Source organism: Dermochelys coriacea, chromosome 3 (genome assembly GCF_009764565.3).
Source record: "Dermochelys coriacea isolate rDerCor1 chromosome 3, rDerCor1.pri.v4, whole genome shotgun sequence".
NCBI lineage: Eukaryota > Metazoa > Chordata > Testudines > Dermochelyidae > Dermochelys > Dermochelys coriacea.
The window spans coordinates 171,807,201-171,828,986 of NC_050070.1; the positions used below are offsets into that span (position 1 = coordinate 171,807,201).

Sequence of the window (21,786 nt, forward strand, 5' to 3'; positions counted from 1 at the left end):
AATCAGGATAAGAACAGAACCTTTTTTCCTCCACTCCTGGAGAAGCAAAGCAAAGAATCCACTCAAGCCCTGGATTCTTAGCCAGCTAACTGTGGACATTTTCCCCTCTTTGCTGACTCACCCTTCACTCCAACCCTCTACCTCCCAATCCTCATCCCTCTGCTGGCACCTCACTCTCCTTGTTCCCCATTCTTTCTTCTCCTCTTTCCTCCCACAACCTTCCAAATTTCCCTTCCTTCACCTATTTCCATGCTCCTAATAACTTATCTCCTTTGTTTTTCCATTTCTCTCACACACACAAAACCAAAACTACCCCGAAAACAAATGCCCAAACAACTTGACATTTGCCATCCCTCATGCTGAAGATTTTGCTAACACATTGAGACCTTTTTCTCACATCCTTAATCTGTTTTTGTCCATTTAGATTCTAAGCTCTTTCAGGACAGGGGCTGTCATATTTATTTGTATGGACAATAGTGGGTTACACCAGCACAACAGAGCCCCAATCTTGGCTGAGGCTTCTGAGTGCTACTAAAATGCAAATGATAAGTATTGATTATAATAATAACCCCGCTAAGGGCAATAGAAGTCACAAGATTGCAGCCTCCTATGGCAAGCTAGAGACTGCCTATATTTGTGCCTTGCACTCTTGTAAAATACTTAAATTTTGCCATGACAGGTTTCAGAGTGGTAGCCATGTTAGTCTGTAGCAGCAAAAACAATAAAGAGTCCTTATGGCACCTTAGAGTGCCATAAAATTTATTTGGGCATAAGCTTTCATGGTCTATAACCCACTTTATCAGATGCATGGAATGACAAATACAGTAGGCAGGTATAAATACACAGCACATGGAAAGATGGGAGTTGCCTTACCAAGTGGGGGGGTCAATGCTAACGAGGCCAATTCAATCAGGGTGGGTGTGGCCCATTCCCAACAGTTGACAAGATAGTGTGAGTATCAACAGAGGGAAAATTACCTTTTGTAGTGACCCAGAATAAATAAAGACTCCCAGTCTTTATTCAGGCCTAATTTGATGTTGTCAGGTTTGCAAATTCATTCCAGTTCTGCATTTTCTAGCTGAAGTCTGTTTTTGAAGGTTTTTTTGCTGAAGAATAGCCACTTTTAAGTCTGTTATTGAGTGTTCAGGGAGATTGAAGTACTCTCCTACTGGTTTTTCAATGTTACAATTCTTGATGTCAGATTTGTGTCCATTTATTCTATTGGGTAGAGACTGTCTGGTTTGGCCAATGTACATGGTGGAGGGGCATTGCTGACACATGATGGCATATATCACATTGGTAGATGTGCAGGTAAACAAGCCCCTGATGGTGTGGCTGATGTGGTTAGGTCCCATTTGTTAGTCTCTAAGGTGCCACAAGGACTTGTTTTTAATTTTGTCTGTTTGCCACATGCCGTACCAGTATCTTCGTCTCTCCAAATGGGATTATGGCAAGTTTTTATATCCTGTAGGCCAGGGTGCAACAATTTTGGCCACGGGCCCTGAGGGCCTCGGTTTGACCAACCAAAGCCAAAAAGTTCAGAGTCAGAGAAAAACAGCATCTTTCATCCTTTGCACCTAGATTTTGCTGCTGATAGAGGACTCTATCAGGGAGGCCTGAGTACAAAGAGTGAGCTAATGTGAGATGGGAGACACAAAACCTAGGCATAACAGGATAAGCAAAGGGCAAAATTTCAGCCTCAGTTCTTCTTGGCTTATGTTGTTTTAACCTAGTTTTGTGATATATAATGTTTTGGAGTGTTTCAGTAGACAGGAAAACATCAGAGGCCTTACATGGCTGGGGGATTTTTAAAAAATGTTAAACAGCTCAGAGCTGCTCTATATTACCGTATTTTCTTTTAAATATATAAAGTTTCACAGCTCCTGCAGTGCCGAGGATGTTTTTTTTCATTAACTTTGTATTAGGTTTTGTGAAGTAACAACAATACATTATCTCACTTATATTAATATAACACACCGTGGCTATGCAAGACATTTGTGAATTAATGCAACTTATTCTAAGAGCTGAGGGACTACAGCATGGGCTGAGGGACTGCAGGGATGGAGAAAAAGGGACAGAGATTTAGGGCCAAATTGGGCTATCCATTTGCACCCAAGCGAGCCCCTTATTGCTCACTATAGGGTATAGCCTGAGTGTGAGAGAAAACTGAATTCACAGTATTGTTATAAAGAGTCTCACTTGTACCCAGTATTAATAACCACCATCCATCCTCTCTTTGGTGTGCTGCTTTCCCATCACATCTGGTCTTTGTTAGGCACTGATCCTGCTATTAGCTCTGCAAGGGCAGATCTCTGCACTTATGTGGCTCCCCACTGAATTAATTCGGTGTCTACCCATACGAAGCTCCTTGCAGGAGCCTTAGACTATAAACCGTTTGGGTAAAGATTGTCTTGTAAAATATGTTTTGTGGGACCTAGAACAAGGAGGTCCTGTTTCTGAACGGGGTCCTTGGGTTCCACTGTAATAATAATAAATAATGAACATCTCATCTGTTTCCAACAACCTCTTCCGGCCTAGGTCTCAGGACCTCTACTCCACCCTTATATCCTCTCACCTTTTGGAGCCTTTGGTATAATTGACTATCCCCTGCTCCTTGACACAATGTTCTGACTTGACTTTTGTGTCCCTACACTTTCTTGGTTCTCCTCCTCCTAACTCTTCAATTGCCCATTCAGCATTTCCAATAACCTGGTTCATAATCCATCTAATACTCTTGTATTTAGGCATCTGGATACTGGCAGTAATTGTCACTTTCCCAGCATCTCCCTCCTCCTCACCACTCCCTGTTGGTGGGAGTCCTATAGGGGTCTTTCCTTTATTCACTCTTCTTCTACACCTTACCCCTCAGTAATCTCAGCTGTTCCCAAAGATTCAACTGCCATTTCTATGATGGTGGTCACCAGCCATTTGGGCAAGATGTTGGGCTCTGGATTTGAGCCTAAAAGCCAAAAGTCCAAATGGGAGTATTCAATGTACAATGTACTTTATGGAAATATACTTATGAATATATCTATGAAATAATTGGAATATGTTTTATGCTACATATGCCATGTAACATATCTCTGTAACTGTTATGATCTACTGAACATATTCACTCTATTTGTATGCATGCATCATTTTTGTACTCGAAGTTATGAATATTATCTGTGTACTTGGTTCTTAAGGGACCATTTCCAAATTCTATTTGCCCCTCCAAATTTATTTTTTAGAACTCTCTGGTGAACAACTTGGTCTAAACTCTGAACTGAAGTTTGTTTGATAAACGACCCCAGAATAAGAAAAATGGATATCTGGGTATAGACTGTCAAATTCATCTGAACTGCAAAATCAAAACAGCCACTACTTTGGCAGCTTATATAATAAAGGCAACAATCTATTTTTAGTGTTCATATAATAGAAAGGAAGCATGTCCAAATGTTAGTGTAATGTCACAACAGAAAAGTGATCGTAGAAGTGTCAGTAACACTAACGAAACAACATTAACCTTAGCAAAACAATTATTCTGTGTACGCTACATACTTGTAATTTATATTACAGTTTCAGAATGGAATAAGTGCAACTCTGGATTGCATTTGGCTAGAAATCCAACCTATTTCAAAATATTTTAACCCACTGATTTTACTTCTAAATTTTTGTATAAATATATTTATATTTATTTATAGTTCCCCAAACTGGGCCACATGCCTTAAACACATACATTAACATAAGTCCCTATTCTGAAGAGCTTATGGTCTAAGGACTTGAGCGTACAAACATATACAAGGTCAGTAATCTTGCTCAAGTGAGCACAGTTACGCACATGCGTAAGTTTTGCAAGACTGCATCCAGTATAAAGAGCAGGGGGAATGCATGCGAGAGGCCTGAAAATCATGAGATCCAAAATATGACTATTTTTAAGGCTGATTTTTAACTTCTTGGATTCAGAAGTTAATAGATTTATTTGAAAATCCTTAAATCCAAGCTTTAATCAGGACCATGTGCTCAAAATTTGGGGCTGATACACGGGTAAGATCCTCACCAGCTCAGATACATCATGTGAAAGGGCCAAAGTGGTGTAAAGGGGTGGTAAATGCCATGTATCAGTGTAGGGCAGGATTCCCCTGGCACAAGCACTGTGGAAGATAAATGGGAGGCTGCCTCCCAAGGATCACATTGCAAACCCTGTCAGAGGATGTGCCCAGTCTTTGGGATCAGCACATCATCTGCTGCAGAGATTCCAAGCAATGCTGTGACCCATCGGGCAGCCTGGGGAGGCTCCCTGAACTCTGGACAGGCTCCCAGGGATGTCAAAGTACTGCCCCGAGAAACAGCCCAGGATTGGGAGGGTACAAAAGGTAATTTAAAGCCACCGCTAACTCCTTCACCCCCTGGACTGCAAGTTCTGAGCTGTGCCTCAGAGGCAGAGCACAGAATCTCCCCTGCCACTATTTTTCATACCAAAATTAAGCTTTAAGGTCCCCACCCTGTGACTTTACCCTATACAACTCAGTGAGAGTTTGGACACTGATGTCAGTGGCAGGTGTCCAAGACCCTATGTGCACAATAGAATCACCCTTTAACTACGAGTCATTACCGCACTTCCATAATTCCATACAAACATCCCAACAAGAAGACATGTCTGTAATTATATTCACTCACCACAGAAAATATATTTGATTCTTTCAAGGGAAGTATAGTGGGTTTTAAAATCTGCTTGGTAGGAGCCACTCAGCACTAAGCGCTGGATTCTGCATCTGCTTCTTGCATAACACTGATGAACTCGATGTGAGTTTTCTGTGCAAAGTGGCTCCACAGCATCAGGCCTTCATCCCAAGGCCAGCAAATGGCTATAATATACCCTATCTGCTGGAGCTCTTCCAATGTTTGTTTTAGGGCTGTCAAGCGATTAAAAAAATTTATTGCGATTAATCGCGCTGTTAAACAATAATAGAATACCGTTTATTTAAATATTTTTGGATGTTGTCTACATTTTCAAATATATTTATTTCAATTATGGCACAGAATACAAAGTTTACAGTGCTCATTATATTTTTTATTACAAATATTTTTATTTTTCAATGCACCTAATACAAGTATTGTAGTGTAATCTCTTTACCATGAAAGTTGAACTTCAAATGTAGAATTATGTACAAAAAACCCCCTGCATTCAAAAACAAAACAATGTAAAACTTTAGAGCCTACAAGTCCAATCAGTCCTAGTTCTTGTTCAGCCAATCACTCAGACAAACAAATTTGTTTACATCTGCAGAAGATAATGCTGTCTGCTTCTTGTTTACAATGTCACCTGAAAGCGAGACCAGGTGTTTGCATGGCATTGTTGTAGCTGGCGTCGCAAGATACTTGCATGCCAGATGTGCTAAAGATTCGTATGCCCCTTCATGCTTCAACAACCATTCCAGAGCAGTGTGGACTGATGCATGTTCGTTTTCATCATCTGAGTCAGATACCACCAGCAGAAGGTTGATTTCTTTTTTGGTAGTTTGCGTGCTGTAGTTTCTGCATCAGAGTCTTGTTCTTTTAAGACTTCTGAAAGCATGTTCTACACCTCATTCCTCAGATTTTGGAAGGCACTTCAGATTCTTAAATCTTGGGTCAAGTGCGGTAACTATCTTTAGAAATTTCACATTGGTATTGTGACGTTGCATCCCATAATACTTTATGGAAATATACTTATGAATGTATCTATGAAATAATTGGAATATGGTTTATGCTACATATGCCATGAAACATATCTCTGTAAAGGTTATGATCTACTGAACTTATTCACCCAATTTGTATGTATGCGTCATTTTTGTACTCGAAGTTATGAATATTGTCTATGTACTTGCTTGATTTTAAGTAGCCTTAGTAAAGGATTTAGTCAGCTTCTTGAGAAAGGAATGTGCAAATTAAGTGCCCAATCAAGAAACACTTAATGAACAATGGATCTTGGAAGACTCCAATCCACATAAGAAGTCTTCCTGGAGACATTCAAGATGGCATGTGGCAATGGCTGCTGCCTGCAAAAACTGAGTCATGCATGGACATATGATTTATCCATGTGACTCCAAAACTCCATCTTGGAGCTGGACTTTGCATAGGAGAGAGGAGAGGGTCTCCACCCACAAGAGAAAGTCTATTTAAGTCCCTGAGAGACGCGTCCATTTTGTCTTCAGTTTGCTCAAGAGATAGCCTCTTCACCCCCAAAGGTTACCTGAAAGAGACTGGAACAAAGGACAGTAGCCACAGGGGTGTGTGTGATTACTGGATCCAGACTAGAATGAGGCTAGTCTGTAAAAGCAGCTTACTGGAACATCTCTGAGGGTGAGATTTCATCTGTAATCACTTTCTTACTGTATTAGGCATAGACTTGTGTGTTTTATTTTATTTTGTTTGGTAATTTATTTTGTTCTGTCTGTTACTACTTGGAACCACTTAAATCCTACTTTTTGTATTTAATACAATGTGCATCATCAGCATGGAAGTATGTCCTCTGGAATGATGGCCGAAGCATGAAGAGGCATAAGAATCTTTAGCGCATCTGGCACGTAAATATCTTTTGACACCAGCTACAACAATGCCATGCTAACACCTGTTCTCACTTTCAGGTGATATTGTAATTAAGAAGTGGGCAGCATTATCTCCCATAAATGTAAACAAACTGTTTCTCTTTGCGATTGGCTGAATGAGAAGTAGGACTGAGTGGACTTATAGGCTCTAAAGTTTTACATTGCTTTGTTTTTAAGTACAGTTATGTAACAAAAAAACCCCTACATTTGAAGTTGCACTTTCATGATAAAGAGATTGAACTACAGTACTTGTATGAGGTGAATTGAAAAATACTATTTTTGTTTATCATTTTTAAGTGCAAATGTTTGTAAGCAAAATAATATAAAGTGAGCACTGTACATTTTGTATTCTGTTGTAATTGAAATCAATATATTTAAAAATGTAGATAAACATCAAAAATATTTAATAAATTTCAGTTGGTATTCTATTGTTTAACAGTGTGATTAATTGCTTTAATTTTTCTAATACCAATTAATTTTTTTGAGTTAATCACGTGCATTAACTGTGGTTAATCAGCAGCCCTAGTTCATTTTTCTTAACGCAATATCAAAACAAACAAATATTCCTAATTATGATGAATATCCACCAAAGTCTCAAATCATGTATAAGCTTCTAATTTCTTTGAACATATAGCAATTTTATTTGTGTGGTTTTGTGTGTGGCTCACAAATGCCATAAAACTCATCCCCAAATATTTACAGTGTGTTTATACTTGTATTCATCTCTGAACAAATTGTTTGACCTTATTTGCAAATGTGTTACAAGAGCTCACAATGACAGATGATCTTTCACGCGCAATCACAACATAGAAGTGAAATTGAAGCAAGGCTGCTGCACTTCTTTGTATATCAAAGTGCACTGATCCACTTGAGACACGAGTCTGAACTGTAGCCACCATGGAAGGGCTAGGGTGGAGATGGAGGACAGTCTTCTTTTAACCTTTAATGTATGAACATGCACTTCTTGAGTCAGTTTGCACAGTACATGATGACATTCTGACACACAAAGCCTGAGGGGTTGATGTTACCCAGTCATTCAAATCACATAATTAATGTGCATCTGGGTTGCAATAATAAACAATTCTGATGTATATGTACTACAGGCAAATTTCCCTGGTTAAGTAAACCATCCTTTTCCTAAAAATGGCTCCTATCCAAAACGAAGTTTTCAACTATCGACCAATCTGACTCTAAGTTTATAAATTCATGTTCAGGGGTATCAACTATTTCAGCATCCTAAAGCTGACAACAAGGTTGAAATCATTAAAGAATTATTTGATTCTGTATCTATAAATTTTATGTATGGGTGCGTACAGTATCTGTAGGTATAATAGCCACGTTTAAAATCAGAACAGCAATCAGGGATATAGAGCTTTGTACTTTTACCACACATCTGTTTTACTTTGATGTAAACAGTGTATCAAAAACAGGAAAAAATCCTACTTTTTCATGTTATTCATGGATTATTCCATAAACATATGCCTCATGTCAACCACAATCATGATTAGAAATAGCTGCAATTTCACTGCTGACTACATATTGCTTTATACTGGATAGACTTAAAAAATTAAACGTGAACATCTTCTTTTGTAAGGATGTTTTTGCTTCTAAGTAGAAAAACAATTTCCCTCCAATTCATTTCCCCTTGAAAATCACTAGAACTGGTTCAAAATTAAAAAGTGAGAAAATATTTTGATATTTCCACAACTTTCCCCCTCCATTTTCCAACCATCCCTAAGCTAGTCAAGACATGTTAAATTTCAAATGTTCACATTTCAAAATACTTGTTAATTCCTCCCCCTTTTCCAACTAGCCCTGAAAAGAATCACAAACCACTTCTATCACTTCTGTCCAGTAAGATAAGTTATTGGTGAAGACACAGCATGAGCAAAGTTACAGTATGTAACATCAAGTATAGTCAATGGGCATGTTTTATATCAGAGAAAATATTAAATACCTTTCAGAGGCAGAACATCCTTGTAAATGATGTACCTGCAGTGATGATGCACCTCGATGGGTACACTCAGTGGGAGTAAAATAGATAAAAGACATGGCTGAAGATCATACTCATCACCCAAAAAATATATTTAAAGAGTATAAGTCAGTCCAGGCTAGTGAATCTACTCACTCATCCTGTACCATGAAGATTAATTCATGTTTTCATTATAATCAATGTTATTTTGCTTACACAAAATGACTACTTATTCTGGGCCAGTGGGAAGGTAGATTTTTGCAAGGCTAGCATAAGGGCAAGTCCCAGCCCCCTGAAACGATAAACATCACTGGGACTAGGTTTTTGTCTATAATCTCCTCTCAGTCCATGGGGCAGGCATACAGGAATGTAGAGTTGTTTCTAAGAAGCATGGAATTGCTGGTGGGTGTCCTGCCCTCTGAACACTTTGGCAGAGATGAATTTTAGGGGGGAGATCTTCATCTGGCCTAAATTGTCATAGCTCCACGGACACTGACAGGATGCTATGATAATTTACAGTAGCTGAGAATCTGCCCTAGAAGTTTTGTTCAGTTTTTAAATCCATGTTGCTTATATAATATCATTGAAATACTTAAGTTAGAAAGCTTTGCAAGATCTCATTTGTTAACCATTATTATGCTCAGTATGACCTTAATGCAGCAGAACCATTCTACAATCAGAGTTTCCCATATTATTTCTGCAAACACCTGGAGCTGTAGTCTCTGGAAATTTTCCCCCTGACATGCATATTCATAAAAGCTGTCAAACAAGTATTCTATATTATTTTTTCACATATATTTTTCTGTCTAGCCAGATAGAGGGTCACTCTTTAGAATTAGCCATGACAAGTGAAATGACTCTTTTGTCCTTCACAGTTATGATGAGAATGAAATCAGAGGGCTCAGTTACACATTAACAGTTGTACTTTCAATTAAACTTCTCTGAATGCAGGTGCCACTAAATGAGCGACTGATAACCAAGGCAAAGTTTAAAGGTTTTATTTGATCTCCCGCTGTTTGAGCCAGGAGCCATTAAACATAGGTCAGCAAAATATATAGAGAGAGGGCAAGGAGATTTTTAAAACTGGTTATAACAGTATTAGCAATTACCGAGTACATTTGATTAAAAGCCTGTTATAAGATTTAGGTATTATTATTCTACATTATGGGTCTGATTCAAAATCCACTAAAGTCAATGGAGACATTCGCAGTCAGATCAGTGGGTTTGGATTGGGCCCTACATCTGCATTTTTATAGTCTTTGGAGTTTAAATCCTGCCCGTACCTAGGGAGAGCCCATTTTTGGGCACCCTCAGGCATGATCTAGATTGCACTAGCTTGTAATAGCCCCAAAGGGTCTGTCTACACTGCAGTTGGGAGTGAGCCTCCCAGCTCAGGTAGAGTTGTGCTAGCAGGGCTCCAGCCAGCACATTAAAATAGCAGCGTGGTGTTCCAGTTCAGGCTTTTGAGCCTAGGGGGTTGGCGGGTGGGTGACGGATCCTGAACAGCCTAAGCTGTAATGTTCACATTGCTCTTTTTAGCACGCTGGTGCAAACCCTGCTAGTGTGAGTCTGTCTACCCAGGCTGGGAAACTCGCTCCAGCTGCAGTGTGGACATAGCTTAGAAGCTGTTGTGCCAGGAGTTCACATAACTTTAAAACTCCTCTTCTAGTTTTTTTTAAACAAGCTTCCCAGGAAAATTCTGCCTTGTAAAGAGAGGTGCAGTGTGACATTAATTTGCTTCTTTTTGAGGAAGGTAAGGAGAGTTGAAAACCAGATTTATAATGGCATCTTTAATTATAGACCTATTACCACCACTACATAATTATCACCAGCATCGCCTCCCACACACCATTCATCAATTTTTAGTCTCTAAGTGCATTAAATGAGCTATTGCTAATGGATGAGTTGTCTCTGGAGTCACAGAGATTAATGAAACAAATTTGAGAGGCAGACTGGATTTTTTATAAAAAATAATGATCAAAAAGTGAACCTTTCCCCACAGGTGTTTCTAATGCAACTCAGGCCAGGTGGAAAACACTAACTAGAATTAAATTTGCCTCATTGGGAATCTCCACTCCAATTTTATTTCGATCAAAATTATGCTTAAATTAAGAACAAAGTTATATTTTTTCTTTGATGATGAAGCTAAAGTCTTTTAAAACAGTTCACGTGTACACCAAGAATCCCATTTGGATAATGTTGATAATGGGCCAGACTAATTCTGCATCTCCTAAATAATACTTATTTCCACATAGGAGAGAACAGCATCCTTAAAAACATGCTAGAGAAGATCAGTATGCAGAGCAATTTGTTCCCATCTGTGAATGACAACCATAGAACACCAGATTTACCAAAGAAAATTGACTTCAAGTAGTTCATTAAAGGCCTGATCCAACACACTTTGAAGTCAATGGAAAGACTCTTATTGAAATTAGTGGGTTTTGGAATGGGCTTGAAACAATCATCAATTCACTGCTGGGTGGTACTGAATGATACTTGCTACCATCTGTTCAGTGGTGGTTAGGTGGCTTGGTAAAACCAAAATTAAATCCAAAACTAAAGTGGATTGAGTGGCTCCATGTCCCATTTCTTACTCCTACAGTTTGGGAGAAACCTGGTTCTGATATTGACCCATCTCTAATTTTTCATAACCCTGAAATTGAAGGTTTTTTTATTGTGAAAGGTAAGCAAGTAGGCACTACTACAAGCCATATGTTAGTCACACTAGCTCTGTTATAATATGTAGGCAAACCACAGACTATTGCAGACTCACAGCAGAAACTAGGCCAGTTCCCTATTGCCTTGCACCTTATCTAGTCGTTTATTATAGCAGTGCAGAGTGAGTGTGAAATGCTGCCATTTTGCTCTCGTGGTGTGGAGTACCCACAGTGAATCACGTGCACGGTTTGGTGAAATATCTACTCTTTCAAATCATCACATTGGGTAAAAGCTAAGTTTGTTTTAATGCAGCATTTGGCTTTATTTAACTGTACCATACAGAATAGAAGAAAAGACAATGATTACATTTAGATTAAAACCCATTTTCTCTGTCTGAAAAGACAAGTTCTTCTTTTGTCCTTGATACAGACAACACCCAGGGGTCTCTGGGCAAAGCTATGGTTCCTGGGCTAAGCCGAACTGTCTGAGCGTAGGCATCGGGGGTTCCCCCCAAAGAATCTTCCTTCTCACAGGATGCAGAGCAGTAGCAGGACTGAACTGATGCCCTGCAGCCTCAGGGATGCAATATATTAACAGGTTTTAATGCCAGAAGGGACACTCATGATCTTCCAGTCTGACCCATTGCATCACACAGTACTTCCTACATTAACCCTCTATCTTCTGGTTGAACTAGAGCATATATTGTAGAAAGTTGTCCGGAGTGAATTAGACTTCAGAGGATGGAGTTTCAACCACATAGCTCCTGCTGCTACAGTACCCCCCACTTCTGCATGACGAACAGCTGGGTGGAGCCATGCAGTTGTGCATCCACCCTTCCCCCAAATGCCCATCCGCCGTGGGGCTTAGGAAACTCCCATGGGGCTATGATCTAGTCACTTCTTGTGTGTGCTCCCTCACATGCTGATGCCTTCTGTCCCACATGGCAGATCCCCATTAGTTCCCTGGTGTTCAGGGCCTTCCACAGCTGTAGGAAAGAATTACTCCTGAGGAATATATATTCTGAGTGAGAGATTGCCATTTACAATCCACTGTGGTTCATGTTATTTTCTAAGTGCCATAGGCACTAGGAGGTTAAGCTATATATATAGCCACCTTGCTTTATAACTACCAGAGTTCCCTAGGATCATTTGGTAAGTGTAACCCCCTGACCTTCTCCTGGACACACCGTTGTGGCCTTAGGGGAGCCCTGCAAGTGGCCCCTTGCCTCAGTTTCTCTCTTGATTCCTCAAACTCAGTACAGCCTTTGGAGTACACAAATAGCCCTTCTAGTGGGGTTAATTAAATACTGTAAACCAGAGTTCCCCAGCACAGTCCAGACAGTATGTTCAGCCCAACACCAGGTACGGTTCTAAGCGGAGGTTCTCACCACATCTGTTCCCAGCATCCTGTTACAGTTCCAGCTCTTGCCTGAAGACATCAACAGGCTCACTCTTTCATCATTCCCCAGCCTTCAGCCCTCTCTGGCCTTCCGGCTTCAGCTCTGCAGTTCAGCCAGCAGACATCTCCTTCCACAGCTGCTCTCTGCTCTCTCTGGCCATGGTTCTCTTGCCTGGGGAAGTTTGTAGGTGGACACCTGCCTGCCTTTCATCCTTCTGCTTTTATGAGTGTAATCTGGCTCAACTGCTCAACTAGAGAATTGTCACCACTCCCTCCTTCAGGGGCATCCCCTCCCTGAAGCGCTCAGCCCAGCTCTCCTCTTCCTCCAAGCTCTCTTTACCCTCAGGAATTTTTTTTCCTTTTCTAAACTCTGGGTTCTAAAATGCTGCCTCTAAACTCACTGTCTCTCTCAGGATTCTAGGCTCTCTTCTGAACTCTTATTTATAACTCCCAGGGCAGCCCCACTCTCCTCATTACACCACACTAGGAGGCACCTGGGCTGTAACAGGACAGCCAAGCCCCATTTAATTTAAAGGGCCAGCTACCCTGCTGCAGTAAGTTAGGAACACAGAAACTGCCATACTGTACCAGATCAGTTGTCCAACCTGTCCAGTATCCTGTATCTGACACTGATCAATACAAGCTGCTTCAGAGACAGGTGTAAGAATCCCACAGTTGGTAGCTAGGGGACAACCTGCCCCCATGGAAAGTTTCTTCCTAATCCTTGCTAGTTTAAGGTTGGCTCATGTCTTAAAACATGTTAATGTCACTAGTGATCCTGGCACTAGCACTGCATGACTTGGTCGCAAAAGTTGCAGGACTGTCAAGCTGTGATTATATGTATGTATGGAAGAATTATCACTGTCAGCAGGGCTCCCCTACCAATAATATTAAAATGTATGTTCTTGAGCTCTTATGCAGCCGCATATCACCAGTGTCATCCTGAAATTCACGGTCAGTCCCTGAGAGATTGGCAAATGGAGCAGTCAGAATGGCAGATCAGATAGTCCCCTTGACTGCTCAAAACTTTGGACAAAAAAGGACCTGATAGAATTGCAGTGATGCCAGTGGGAGTCTTTCCATTGGTATTAATGGAATTTGGATTGGACCCCTGGATGTGGAATGAAAGTATTTCCTATAAGGGATTACAGTGAAACGTTGTCCGGATTTGGCATTTTCAGGTACTGGTTAAAATTCATAACAAGCAGGGGAAAAACAATTTAGAGGGATTTTCTCTGCCTTTTGCTGCCCAGCCTCCAATATCTGTCAATGCTCAGTACAACAAAAGAAAAAGCACAATCTTCCTAAGATGTTAAACTATTTTAAGGCCTGATCCTGCACAGTCTATTCAAGTCAGTGGGGATTTGCGGTACTAAAGGAAAGCAGAACCAGACCCTTAGTGCCTTTCATGACTTGATGTAATTGTTGTAATTCTAATAATGTATTTCATAGCCAGGCCCAAGCAACAGGGCACCCCACATTCAAGATAAGTGAACAAACCACTGATTACATGTCTTTGGTTGCCTATTGTGCATTGTTAGGAAATAAAAATGACTCTAGCAAGCCTCTAAAAGTAATGGCACCAGCAATACTTATCAGAAGCAGACTGCTTTTTGTACAAATGGGTCTGATAAAGACCATGCAGCAGAGCAGACAACAATTTAAACTTGTAGAATGAACAAAGATGTATAGCTTATCTCTTGGGGGCATTTTCCATGCCTTCCGAGTATCTGACAGTGGAGCCAGTGTGAATATGTACTTTGCATGATAACGACTACATATGTAGCCTGTACTTTGCACATTGTCCGAGTCTGAGCATGCATAGCTTCCTGTCTAATGTTGCAAGGCGGGTTAACTCTGGCACATGGGACCTGCCACCACTTCAGCTATCCTGCCTTCAGCATTGAAGGTGATTAAAGTCTTTATCTTAGGATGAGAATGGGCTACGTTGATCATTTCCCATTGCTGCTGCTAGAACTGTTCTTGGAACAAATGCAAGTAGTATTTTCAATCAGCTCTTAATACAATTTTTGGTCACAAAATGAAATTTCAGGGAGTGTCTCTCAATTTCTACTAATCTGAGTACAGCGGATTTGCTGTTAGTTTATTCTTACTCAGTTGTCTCTCTCCCTCCAGGAAATACATGAGCCTCACTTTTATGACAGGTTTCAGAGTAGCAGCCGTGTTAGTCTGTATTCGCAAAAAGAAAAGGAGGACTTGTGGCACTTCAGAGACTAAATTTATTTGAGCATAAGCATTCATGAGCTACAGCTCACTTCATCGGATGCATTCACGAAAGCTTATGCTCAAATAAATTTGTTAGTCTCTAAGGCGCCACAAGTACTCCTTTTCTTTTCACTTTTATGAGTAGCCCTAAATCCTGTCACTCCAGTATTCTTCCCATCAGAAACATACAAACCTATTTCGGGCTCTGCATGTTTGGTAGATCAAGAGCCAGCTATAACTGTACCCAGAATCTGTACACTTGGGAACAGATCATTGAGGCAAATGCTGATCTCATTTACACTGGCAGGAGACAATGGAATTACTCTGTATTTACACTGATGTAATTCATCACAGTCTCTCTCTCTCTCTCTCTGGGTCTACATTTCTTACTTATTTAGGTTTTTGTGCTGCACTTATCCCCAAGGTATCTGGTCCATTGAGGGCTTCCTCTGGCTCCTACTGAAGTCATTGAAAAAAAAAACTTCCATTGATTCTAGTTGGTACAAGACTGGGGCCTGAGTTTACAGCAATTGCAGGATTGGGCTCTTTGAGTGTTACATGAACTGCAAATTGCTTCCATCTGTAGCAGTTTCATGAAAGGAAAAGCAAGGATATTTTGCCAGAAGAGGAGACAACATCAGGAGAAAGTCCAGAAAGTGGTTTATACAACAAGTCTGAGTTGACATTAAAATAATGGGATTCTCGCCTGTACGAATAAAATTTCACAACAAAATACTGGAGGAAATGCCATGACATTAAGAACCTTCATTTTGTTTGGGAATGTCCCAAAGTGAAAGACTCCATATTTCAGAAAACTGATGCACGATTTTATGGAACACATATAATACCCAAATTCCCATTACTATGGAATTAAGGAAGTCTCCTTACTTACTGAAATATAAGCATTGTATCTGTGTGTTATTCTCATTGAAGACTAACGACTTGTTTTTATGATAAAAAACAAATATTCACTATGGAAATAAAGCTCAGAGAAATAAAAGAATTAAGAGAAACAGGAAGATTTGCTGTTTAACAACCAAATGGTTTGAGGAAAGCTGGACTGGGTGGTGACACAAATCATTCACATCTGAATGATAAAACATATCTAATAGTAACAGTGGACCTGATCCTGGATTTCCTTGAGCATGTAAACCTACCATTTATTATGATAGGAATTCTGGATCTTCAAAGAATTACCTCAGTTATATCCGTGCCACGTTACTGTTTTCAATTATAGCCTCAGTCACACGTGTATGATTCCATTGTCTGTGGGGACAATCTGGCCCTGCAATTGGAAATGTAGTGCCGTCAACAATCTGCTGATACAGAAGCCAAGAGACACTTCAGCTTCCCCTCCTATACTTGTATTCACCCTGCTGGTCTGATGAGGGTAAGGAAGGGAATAAACTAATATTTGTCACTAATGCTAGTATTATTTTGATGTATCCAGAGCCCTGTGGGTGTGCATGGTGCTCCACAGACAAGTGTCGGAGGAGTTGATGACCTGACCCTGCAAAGTGATAAGCACTTCATGTGAGCAGTTTAGCGCCCTCAATTTTCATTGACTCCAGTGTGAGCTGACAGCACCCAGAACTTCTCAGAAGAACTCATCTGTAGTCTCAAAGAAAAGGAGTACTTGTGGCACCTTAGAGACTAACAAATTTATTAGAGCATAAGCTTTCATGAGCTACAGCTCACTTCATCGGATGCATTTGGTGGAAAAAACAGAGGAGAGATTTATATACACACACACAGAGAACATGAAACAATGGGTTTATCATACACACTGTAAGGAGAGTGATCACTTAAGATAAGCCATCACCAGCAGCAGGGGGGGGAAAGGAGGAAAACCTTTCATGGTGACAAGCAAGGTAGGCTAATTCCAGCAGTTAACAAGAATATCAGAGGAACAGTGGGGGGTGGGGTGGGAGGGAGAAATACCATGGGGAAATAGTTTTACTTTGTGTAATGACTCATCCATTCCCAGTCTCTATTCAAGCCTAAGTTAATTGTATCCAGTTTGCAAATTAATTCCAATTCAGCAGTCTCTCGTTGGAGTCTGTTTTTGAAGCTTTTTTGTTGAAGTATAGCCACTCTTAGGTCTGTGATCGAGTGACCAGAGAGATTGAAGTGTTCTCCAACTGGTTTTTGAATGTTATAATTCTTGACGTCTGATTTGTGTCCATTCATTCTTTTACGTAGAGACTGTCCAGTTTGGCCAATGTACATGGCAGAGGGGCATTGCTGGCACATGATGGCATATATCACATTGGTAGATGCGCAGGTGAACGAGCCTCTGATAGTGTGGCTGATGTGATTAGGCCCTATGATGGTATCCCCTGAATAGATATGTGGACAGAGTTGGCAACGGGCTTTGTTGCAAGGATAGGTTCCTGGGTTAATGGTTCTGTTGTGTGGTGTGTGGTTGCTGGTGAGTATTTGCTTCAGATTGGGGGGCTGTCTGTAAGCAAGGACTGGTCTGTCTCCCAAGATCTGTGAGAGTGATGGGTCGTCCTTCAGGATAGGTTGTAGATCCTTGATGATGCGTTGGAGAGGTTTTAGTTGGGGACTGAAGGTGATAGCTAGTGGCGTTCTGTTGTTTTCTTTGTTGGGCCTGTCCTGTAGTAGGTGACTTCTGGGTACTCTTCTGGCTCTGTCAATCTGTTTCTTCACTTCAGCAGGTGGGTATTGTAGTTGTAGGAATGCATGATAGAGATCTTGTAGGTGTTTGTCTCTGTCTGAGGGGTTGGAGCAAATGCGGTTATATCGTAGCGCTTGGCTGTAGACAATGCATCGAGTGGTATGATCTGGATGAAAGCTAGAGGCATGTAGGTAGGAATAGCGGTCAGTAGGTTTCCGATATAGGGTGGTGTTTATGTGACCATCGCGTATTAGCACCGTAGTGTCCAGGAAGTGGATCTCTTGTGTGGACTGGTCCAGGCTGAAGTTGATGGTGGGATGGAAATTGTTGAAATCATGGTGGAATTCCTCAAGAGCTTCTTTTCCATGGGTCCAGATGATGAAGATGTCATATATGTAGCGCAAGTAGAGTAGGGGCATTAGGGGATGAGAGCTGAGGAAGCGTTGTTCTAAGTCAGCCATAAAAATGTTGGCATACTGTGGGGCCATGCGGGTACCCATCGCAGTGCCGCTGATTTGAAGGTATACATTGTCACCAAATGTGAAATAGTTATGGGTCAGGACAAAGTCACAAAGTTCAGCCACCAGGTTAGCCGTGACAGTATCGGGGATACTGTTCCTGACTACTTGTAGTCCATCTTTGTGTGGAATGTTGGTGTAGAGGGCTTCTACATCCATAGTGGCTAGGATGGTGTTTTTAGGAAGATCACCAATGGACTGTAGTTTCCTCAGGAAGTCAGTGGTGTCTCGAAGATAGCTGGGAGTGCTGGTAACGAAGGGCCTGAGGAAGGAGTCTACATAGCCAGACAATCCTGCTGTCAGGGTGCCAATGCCTGAGATGATGGGGCGTCCAGGATTTCCAGGTTTATGGATCTTGGGTAGCAGATAGAATACCCCAGGTCGGGGCTCCAGGGGTGTGTCTGTGTGGATTTGTTCTTGTGCTTTTTCAGGGAGTTTCTTGAGCAAATGCTGTAGTTTCTTTTGGTAACTCTCAGTGGGATCAGAGGGTAATGGCTTGTAGAAAGTGGTGTTGGAGAGCTGCCTAGTAGCCTCTTGTTCATACTCCGACCTATTCATGATGACGACAGTACCAGGACTATAGAAATCCAGGCTGCTGTTTCGACCTTCAGGAGGAGTCCACCCAGAATCCTTCTTTTTGTAGTGTTGGCAGGAAGGTCTCTGTGGGTTAATATGTTGGTCAGAGGTGTGTTGGAAATATTCCTTGAGTCTGAGACGTCGAAAATAGGATTCTAGGTCACCACAGAACTGTATCATGTTCGTGGGGGTGGAGGGGCAAAAGGAGAGGCCCCGAGATAGGACAGATTCTTCTGCTGGGCTAAGAGTATAGTTGGATAGATTAACAATATTGCTGGGTGGGTTACGGGAACCATTGTTGTGGCCCCTTGTGGCATATAGTAGTTTAGATAGCTTAGTGTCCTTTTTCTTTTGTAGAGAAGCAAAGTGTGTTTTGTAAATGGCTTGTCTAGTTTTTGTAAAGTCCAGCCACGAGGAAGTTTGTGTGGAAGATTTCTATATAGACTGCTTCCGCCGACGTGAACGAGCTGAAATTGTGGAAAAGCAGCATCGCTTACCCCATAACCTCAGCCATGCAGAACACAGTGCCATCCACAGCCTCAGAAACAACTCTGACATCATAATCAAAAAAGCTGACAAAGGAGGTGCTGTCGTCATCATGAATAGGTCGGAGTATGAACAAGAGGCTACTAGGCAGCTCTCCAACACCACTTTCTACAAGCCATTACCCTCTGATCCCACTGAGAGTTACCAAAAGAAACTACAGCATTTGCTCAAGAAACTCCCTGAAAAAGCACAAGAACAAATCCACACAGACACACCCCTGGAGCCCCGACCTGGGGTATTCTATCTGCTACCCAAGATCCATAAACCTGGAAATCCTGGACGCCCCATCATCTCAGGCATTGGCACCCTGACAGCAGGATTGTCTGGCTATGTAGACTCCTTCCTCAGGCCCTTCGTTACCAGCACTCCCAGCTATCTTCGAGACACCACTGACTTCCTGAGGAAACTACAGTCCATTGGTGATCTTCCTAAAAACACCATCCTAGCCACTATGGATGTAGAAGCCCTCTACACCAACATTCCACACAAAGATGGACTACAAGCTGTCAGGAACAGTATCCCCGATACTGTCACGGCTAACCTGGTGGCTGAACTTTGTGACTTTGTGATGACCCATAACTATTTCATATTTGGTGACAATGTATACCTTCAAATCAGCGGCACTGCGATGGGTACCCGCATGGCCCCACAGTATGCCAACATTTTTATGGCTGACTTAGAACAACGCTTCCTCAGCTCTCGTCCCCTAATGCCCCTACTCTACTTGCGCTACATTGATGACATCTTCATCATCTGGACCCATGGAAAAGAAGCTCTTGAGGAATTCCACCATGATTTCAACAATTTCCATCCCACCATCAACCTCAGCCTGGAGCAGTCCACACAAGAGATCCACTTCCTGGACACTACGGTGCTAATAAGCGATGGTCACATAAACACCACCCTATATCGGAAACCTACTGACCGCTATTCCTACCTACATGCCTCTAGCTTTCATCCAGATCATACCACTCGATGCATTGTCTACAGCCAAGCTCTACGATATAACCGCATTTGCTCCAACCCCTCAGACAGAGACAAACACCTACAAGATCTCTATCATGCATTCCTACAACTACAGTACCCACCTGCTGAAGTGAAGAAACAGATTGACAGAGCCAGAAGAGTACCCAGAAGTTACCTACTACAGGACAGGCCCAACAAAGAAAATAACAGAACGCCACTAGCCATCACCTTCAGTCTCCAACTAAAGCCTCTCCAACGCATCATCAAGGATCTACAACCTATCCTGAAGGACAATCCATCACTCACACAGATCTTGGGAGACAGGCCAGTCCTTGCTTACAGACAGCCCCCCCAATCTGAAGCAAATACTCACCAGCAACCACACACCACACAACAGAACCACTAACCCAGGAATCTATCCTTGCAACAAAGCCCGTTGCCAACTCTGTCCACATATCTATTCAGGGGACACCATCATAGGGCCTAATCACATCAGCCACACTATCAGAGGCTCGTTCACCTGCGCATCTACCAATGTGATATATGCCATCATGTGCCAGCAATGCCCCTCTGCCATGTACACTGGTCAAACTGGACAGTCTCTACATAAAAAATAAAAGGACACAAATCAGACGTCAAGAATTATAACATTCAAAAACCAGTTGGAGAACACTTCAATCTCTGTGGTCACTCGATTAGAGACCTGAGGGTGGCTATCCTTCAAGAAAAAAACTTCAAAAACGGACTCCAATGAGAGACTGCTGAATTGGAATTAATTTGTAAACTGGATACAATTAACTTAGGCTTGAATAGAGACTGGGAATGGATGAGTCATTACACAAAGTAAAACTATTTCCCCATGTTATTTCTCCCCCCCACCCCACCCCACCCCCCACTGTTCCTCAGATATTCTTGTTAACTGCTGGAAATAGCCTACCTTGCTTGTCACCATGAAAGGTTTTCCTCCTTTCTCCCCCCTGCTGCTGGTGATGGCTTATCTTAAGTGATCACTCTCCTTACAGTGTGTATGATAAAACGCATTGTTTCATGTTCTCTGTGTGTGTATATAAATCTCCCCTCTGTACTTTCCATCAAATGCATCCGATGAAGTGAGCTGTAGCTCACGAAAGCTTATGCTCAAATAAATTTGTTAGTCTCTAAGGTGCCACAAGTACTCCTTTTCTTCATGTTTACAAAGATACTTAAGAGACAGGGCTGGCTCCAGGCACAAGCTTTGCAAGCAGGTGCTTGGGGTGGCATTCAGAATGGGGCGGCAGTCCGTGTCCCGTGGCGGCAATTCGGTGGCAGCTCCGCCGCTCTTCCGGGTGCGGCAGCAATTTGGCGGCGACTGCTTAGGGTGGCAAAATTGGTAGAGCCGGCCCTGTTAAGAGCACTTTAAGGGAAGGAAGAAGTAGGATTTCTAAGCATGGACATTACTAGGTTCGATAATGGGCTTGGTTCTGACCCCTTCGAGCTGTTGTGGCAGAGCAAAGGGGCCAGAAGCTGCCATGACCACATTCCCCTAGGATTGGTGGCACGGATTTGATGTAGGGACCATGTTATGGGTGTGGTTGGAGTGTCACTGGACTAAGGCTACCCCAGGGCTGACGGAACAGGAATGTGGCTGTTACCATGCCAGCCAGGGCAAATTAGGCTCCTCTAATCGATATCAGGGGCCAGACCAGCCTTGGGCTAGTCCCAGTATGGCTGGTGTGC

General features: G+C 41.9%; 2 long non-coding RNA genes across 2 annotated transcripts in view; one reads left to right on the top strand and one right to left on the bottom strand.

The window, feature by feature from the left end:
• The window catches only part of LOC122459126, a 19,930-nt gene extending 16,791 nt beyond the window's left edge, over positions 1–3,139 (bottom strand). Inside the window, exon 1 of the long non-coding RNA XR_006279593.1 lies at positions 3,005–3,139. This is a non-coding gene — a long non-coding RNA (uncharacterized LOC122459126). The remainder of the gene's footprint in view (positions 1–3,004) is intronic.
• LOC122459125 lies at positions 3,033–21,495 on the top strand. The gene is made up of 3 exons (XR_006279592.1): positions 3,033–3,176; positions 9,877–9,879; positions 21,486–21,495. It is a non-coding gene; the product is annotated as an uncharacterized LOC122459125 (long non-coding RNA).
• Positions 21,496–21,786: the final 291 nt, after the last annotated feature.